We start from the raw sequence: 7296 nt of genomic DNA, 5'->3' as shown, positions 1-7296 counted from the left end.
CGGAAGGTTGCCAGAAAAGAGAAGGAATGCGTTTGGTATCTTCCGGGGTCGCGCAGATGGTGCGAAGGACATTTTCAGACCACGGGACCTCAGATAGGTCGGCCCACTGCACCATCCCACTCGGAGGATGTCAAGGAATCAAACAACCTTTCCACATGGTGGAGTTCAGAACTACAGAAACATGTTTTCTCGAAGCTGAAGCAGCGAACTGTGGGACAGCAGATCAGTGAATCATCATCGGTCATTTTCCTTGTTTCCAATCCATTGCTCTTCATTCTATCCAGCTCTTTTCGATGCTGCTCCGAACCAACGGAAATGATACTGTAAGCTAACAGATTTTCCCAGCTCTCATAGATCCGGGGTCGGCTATAGTTGGGTTCCATTTCACGGAAGAAGGCCGCGTCGATTGCCACTCGACCATCGATATTCACCACGATGACCTTGCGGTTTTTCATGATAAACGCACTTCCTTCGCAGTGCCGGAGTTGAGCGCCTGTATTGCCCGGTGCCCCCGAGGTAACTTCGCGAAAAGTACCCCCCCCCCCCCCCCATGCCAACATGGGCTTTCGTTCAGCGAATATCAGCCAGTCAACCTATTCAGCCCCCCTTTTCCCCCTGGCTCGAATCGACAAGCCGCTAAACCCGGGGACAAGGAACATGGGGGTGGCATGCACGAGGACGGCCGAACTTAACCAACCATGTGTGCCAGTCAAGAAGTGCGCTTGTTGGTGTTTTCGCTTAGAGTCGAGACATCCATGGAGCACAGAGGCAAAGCCATGAAGCAATATCCGAGGCGCGACCTGCATCGAGGCTTGTCATTTTGTGATACACCACCCCACGAGTGCGGTTTGGCAACCCCATAGGGGCTTTATCCACGAAAGCAAAATGAAGGAAAATCTAAATGCAGCTCATCCTCTGGCCCTATCATTCATGCCGGCTTCTCCAACGCCAGATCAAGATATATATATCTCATCCAGCCAACATCGACCAGTTGAAAAGGATTCCGCTCTCCCCCCCGACCCTCCTGATACGCCAGGAAGTTCAGCCAACCGGCAAACTGTTCGATCCTCTCCTCCAGTCGATAAGGCGAGGGACATGGGGCTGGCATGTATTGGGAAGACGGAACTACACCCGCAGCCAATCATCTGCGCCTGAGCCAGTGCAGAAGCATGCATGACTTCACCCCTGTGCTCTTTTTTGCGAGAGGGCGCAGCGAGATGGGTATCGGGCCAGCTCGCCCTGGCGTTCCCTTCAGGAATTATGGACCAGGTGGAAGGGATTGCTGACAGTGCAGCCAGTCCAGCCAACATGGGGTTGAGGTATAAAGGGCTATAAAAGGTCTCATTTGAATTCAGCCTTCGCCCTTCTCCAAATCTTTTTCCTGCTTCAAATATTCGCCCATCTTGCTTCAAATATTCTCTTCCTCCTCTGCATCTCTGCACATCCTTAGCATGGATAGACAAGGAACCGAGGGCCCTCCGCCACTACCCAGTCAACTTTTGCCGTCCGGTGCGCAACAATCCACTCTTCCAGCTTATTGCGAGATGTTGGGTGACTTTCTCCAAAAGGCGCCGTTTCAAACCAATACCTCCAGTACGGGTTTAACGATCTCCCCCTCTTTATTGTCTGTTTTGCTTCTCATAATGCGGCCTTCTATTTCTATTTCTCATCTAAGACTGCAGCCTCCCTCAACGTCCCGCCCGAGCGGCTGTCTGTTGACATGACCTCAAATAACCGGCCTCAGCCTCCTGGTGGTGTCGAACTCGACGGCCGAAACAATATCTCGGATTCTGGGGCTACGACAGAACCGTTGGTCCATGATGAATTGGAGAATCTTCCCTATTGGTATGAGGCGCAGCAGGTTGAAAAGAGCCTTAGGATTTGTCATGTCGGAGATAAAGTATGGCGAAATAATAGATATGTTCACCGTGTGCTTTATGAGAAGGAAACTTATCTCCCAGACCATTGGCTCCCCGAAAATGCGAGGCTCCAGCTGCGGAAGGGGGAGAAACAAAAGAGGACGAAGGAGAAGAAACAACAAAGGAAGGAGGAGATGCAACGAAAGAGACGTCTGAGCACATTACGTCCTCGACCATCAACACGCAATTAATGGAAGATGGGATGTCAAACCGCTCATTTCTTTATTTGATATTATAATACACAGTCATTTATCCATCTGCCTTCTCTTGCATTAATTAGGTGATACTGAAGCGGTGGCTAGTATAGTCGAGTCAACCTCTTGCTCCACGTCTCGCCCATCTGCCGGAACGCCCTAATATGGATTCCCCCCGGGAGTCAGTGAAGTGGTGGCCCACGACCAAAACTATAATTCCCCTATGGGAGTTAGGGAATTGGGGTGAATGCTGATGAAGGCGAACCCTCAAGGAGAGTCACAATCTTGTATAGGGATGGAACCCCATGCGGTGTCGGCATCCCTGGGGAAGTAAGCCCCTTCGGGAGCGCCAGAATGTTGTGTGAACAGGCAACAAAGATAAAATCCCATGCGGTGTCAGCATCCCTAGAAAAGCGAGATCCTTGGGGAAGTGAGTCTTTTGGGGCAGTGCAGTGAGCTCCTTGGGGAATGCCAGAATTTTCATAAAAAGACAACAAAAGATAGAAACCCATGCGGTGTCAGGAACCCTGGGGCAGTGAGCTCTTTGGGGAGTGCCAGAATTGTTAGTGAAAAGGCAACAAAGATAGAATTCCATGTGGTGTCAGCATCTCTGGGAAAGTAGGGCCCTTAGGGAATGCCGCAATTTGAGTTAATAGCGACCATAATAAATTCCCCTGAGGGGCGCCATAACCTCAGTAGAGAAGGCAACGAAATTAAAAGTCCGTAAGGAGCCAACATCCATAAGAGGATGGCACAATGCTGAGTGAAAAAGCCACAGAAAAAAATGCCCATGGGGGATATCATCTTTTTTAAGTGAAAAGCCACATGACAATCCTTGAGGTGAAAGACCAGAATACTTGAAATCTTATTGGTTCTTGAAAGAAGACTTGATTTCAGGGTTCAGCAAGCGCTATGAGTTTGAAAATGTAGTGGTTTGAATTGAGAAGTGGATAGATTGTAGATTCGGCGGCTGCATCATGACACATACTTGTGAAAGCAGCCAATACTTTCCAAAAAGAGCTTAGTGATGATTTCAAATTAACCCTAATTTACAACAGCATCTTTCTTCTATTCTTGCTTCTTCTCAAGTTTCTCTTGCTTTCCCTTCTTTCCTGCTCTAGACTTCTGATATTTCATGTAGTTCTCGCACGTTGTTCGAGATGGAGGTGGATAATGCTTCTCCTGTTTCTGTAAGAGCTACGTCTTTCAAGGGCTGTACGCATGGCACTCACTATATCTGTATCTGGTGGTGGAAAATGGCTACTTGAATTGCCATGTTCGTTAAAATTAATCGTAAAGTACCGATTGTCTTCATGGATGACAAGGTAGACACCTTTGCAGCGACAGTCATTAAAATAGCTACGCAGCATACGCTGCAGCGTGCCTTTCCGTCGATAACGCATCTGCACAAGGCTACTGCGCTCAGTCCATGGCTTCTTGACATGTTTTGAGCTTGATGGTTGCATCTTGTGGCGTTTGATTCCAATGAAGATAAATGATCTGGGACTTGCTGGATATCACTTGACACTATGGGAAGAGCTCTCAATTTATAGCTACAAGTGAGTGTGTCCAGAAAGAGCGTGGCTCATTGAGCCAAAAGGCGCATTTTAAAAGTGTACTTCTGTCGAATGTCATTTGGAGCGATCAGTTGTTTTGTTTCGGCGCTTGCACGCGCAGGCCACGATTTGCAATCCGAAACCGTGGCCCTCCCCATTTTGGCTCGCTTCAACTCGGCCACGCGATCCGAATTCGTGGCTGGAAGAGCTCGCCAACACCCGAACGCTGAGCGGAGCGTACTGGATTATCGGTGCCACACTAAAAGAAATCCAAATCACATCTCCACCCATTCTTTATACTCGTCATCAATAGAGCAACCTCGAGTCGAGCTTCTCAAAACCAACTAAGTCTTAGCAGGGTTCGAAAGGGTTGATATACTCTAAAACATGGCCTCCGTTCTCAAAATAGGCCTTTCATTTCCAAATCTAGAAATCTAGTGGTCCATCAGCTGGTGGTTCTGCCATGATTTCTGGATGGTGGCCGCATTCTTAGTGGTATCGCGTAACGCTGCAAGTTGTGGATGGGTCCCATCTGCAAACTAATAGGCCACGAATATTGCCCGAATACCGTGGCCCCTTCCATCCAAAAGTGTACGTCTTCTGCTCGTCGTCAGAAACTAACGCCCTGTCCCACAACATAATGATGATTGGGCATGCCTTTCGGGGCGAGGACGAGTACCACATGGAACAAATAGGAAATATCATTGCTAGCGTTCGATCTTCTGTCTACTGGGTGATAAAGCAAATGTATAATATTCAAAACACCAGAATATAGATCAATGAACTGCCCTTTAAATCACACAGCCAAAGGGTCAATCTCCTCGTAATTGCGTCCACAGTCAGGGTCGAATTGAGGATAACGGGATGTGGATAGGGCGAATCATATTACAATGGAGCCCCAACCTGAAATGAGATGATTACTCTGTCAGTAAGAATAGAGGGTAGTGAAAGTTAGAACTGAAGGGCAAGGTCATCATTCAAAAATTTATGGAATTGTAGAGAGGAAAACATTTTCATTTGGGCTGTGGGTCCTTGGTCGCGACAGGGCCACAGAAATCAGTTCAAGTCCCTGGCCTTTTGTCAACCTTCTTCTGCCACTGTGCCTCTGGCTTGATTGGTCTTTGACTCTCAGGTTTTAGGCGGACGACGAGCTCCCACCTCCACGTGGTGTCCGCTGGGAACTCTCAGAGAAACAGTATGGCTGTCTCTGAGTGCCAGGAGGAGCTCAACAACGCGATTATCCACCATCAACGACGCGTCGAAGCGGCGGAAAACAATCTCGGAACCTCAGGAAACACCAAATATACGGCCCCGGTACAGAAAGGAAGTCGTGTCCCCTTTCAACGTACGCCCCTTGAATGGAACGTGGACTTGGTCCCTCCACTTTCCTGCCCGACAATAGTTTACGGTATCCGAGATTGACGAGTACGCGACGGAGACACGGATTAGAAGGAACGGATATGCCCAGATCATCACCAATGACCATCAACAGCATAGAACCTATCGTCAAGAACACAATATCTTCCATCAACAGCGCGTCGACGCGCCGAAATCCCACCCTCCGAACCTCAAGAAACACCAAACATACAGCCCCAGTACAGAAAGGAATCTGTGCCCCCTTTCAACGTACGTCCCTTGGATGGAAAGTGGACTTGGTCCCTCCACTTTCTTGCCCGACAACAGTTTACGGAATCGGAGCGTCGGATCTACGCGACAGAGACACGGATTAGAAGGAACAGATACGACCGAAACAGCAACAGAATAGAATCTATCTTCAAGAACACAATACACCCTGCCAACAACATGCCAATGCGCCGAAAACAACTCCCAAGCCTCACGAAACACCAAACATACAGCCCCAGTACACGAAGGGAGTGTCGGCCCTTTCACGTACGCCCTACGATGGAAAACGAACCCGGGGGTTTCATTTTCCTGCCCGACAATGGTTTACGGCAATGGAGATTGACAATCACGCGATAGAAAGCAGAATAGAAGGGACGGATATGGTCAACAACAAAACCACCAACAGCTTCGAACTTACCTTCAAGAACAGGTCACATTGAACGACATTGTCAACTTGTGCGCTAGTATGTATGTATTAGAGCCCCAAGGAGACGCGGCCGGATTCACATCAACAAGCATGTCACACACGTCACGGAACTTAAATGGCGGTCACATCGGCATCTCGAATTACACAAACATACAGAATCAGGAAAGAGCTAGGAATGGCCTGGCAAGTACTCGCATACACAGATACCGCTACTTTGCCTATTTGAGCATGCATACATGTATATAGAAGTCAAGAAGGGTCAGGAAAGGCCCGACAAGTGCATAGATACAGAACTGATAGAAAGATTATTGGTAGAGGGGTATCTGAGCTTGAGCAGAAGAGAAGCAATTCGGACCACGAATAGCTTGGTCTCGGAAGCAAGAGCGGGAACACCTGTATTTATAGTCGTACGCTGCATAGCTGCCTGAGGGCGGCTGGGACAGTCTATGAATCAATCAATCAATCAATCAATCAATCAACTCTCAGGTTTTAGTCGCCCGTCATCTCAGTCGCCCGCCATCTCAGTCGCCCGCCATCCTCAGTCGCCCGCCATCTCAGTCGGCCGTCATCCTCAGTCGGCCGTCATCCTCAGTCGCCCGCCATCCTCAGTCGGCCGTCATCCTCAGTCGGCCGTCATGCCTCCCTACACGTCAAAATCTCTTCAAAGATGTAAGGAACACTAGAAGGAGCTTCCCAACGAAAATCACGTGGCAGTAAATGTCACGTGGTACATTGGCAATATGGGAAAACGGTAATCCATCGGTGGACGGCATAGGCCATTGAACCGATTTCTGTGGTCGTGTGGCGACCAAAGGACCCAACAGCCAAAATGAATATTTTTTCCTCTCTACAACGAGCCCTATTTGCAAGGTTCTCTAACAATGACGATGACATCATTTAGGGACACGTTTAGTGATTAAGAAACCGTGATGCGTGGAATAAGGCAACCATGCGCAAAAGGGTGACTAGTGGAGAATTCTCACCAGTTCCACCCCAAGGTACCCTGGGCGGCTTCTCGAGCTGCTACTCACGCTAGTTGCTTTTAGCGCTGTAATCGGTGGGTCTCCAGCGGCTATTTCGGGCACCCTGTTGGTTCAGGAACTGTTGAATTTATTTTTGTTTTGACTTTTTGGACTTTTGAAAATCTTTCCTACATTTTTGATCTTTTACCTTCCTATTTTCTTTTACTTTCTTTGTCGCAAGCCTCTTTTTGTCCCAGGACAAGTTCTGTCACACTGCTGCTTTTGTTGCACGCCTCTTTTTGTCCCAGGACAAGTTCTGTCGCACTGCTGCTTTTGTTGCACGCCTCTTTTTGTCCCAGGACAATTTCTGTCGCACTGCTGATTTTGTTGCAAGCCTCTTTTTTTCCCAGGACATTTCTGTTGCACTGCTACTTTTAATTGCTTGATTGATTGATTGATTGATTGATTGATTGATTGATTGATTGATTGATTGATTGATTGATTGATTGATTGATTGATTTATTCATAGACTGTCCCAGCCGCCCTCAGGCAGCTATGCAGCGCACTACTATACATACAGGAGTTTCTGCTCTTCTCCTTGGAAATTCAGCTCTT

Source organism: Histoplasma capsulatum, genomic scaffold, assembly GCF_000149585.1.
Source record: "Histoplasma capsulatum NAm1 scaffold_6 genomic scaffold, whole genome shotgun sequence".
Taxonomy (NCBI): domain Eukaryota; kingdom Fungi; phylum Ascomycota; class Eurotiomycetes; order Onygenales; family Ajellomycetaceae; genus Histoplasma; species Histoplasma mississippiense.
This window is presented reverse-complemented; position numbering follows the sequence as displayed.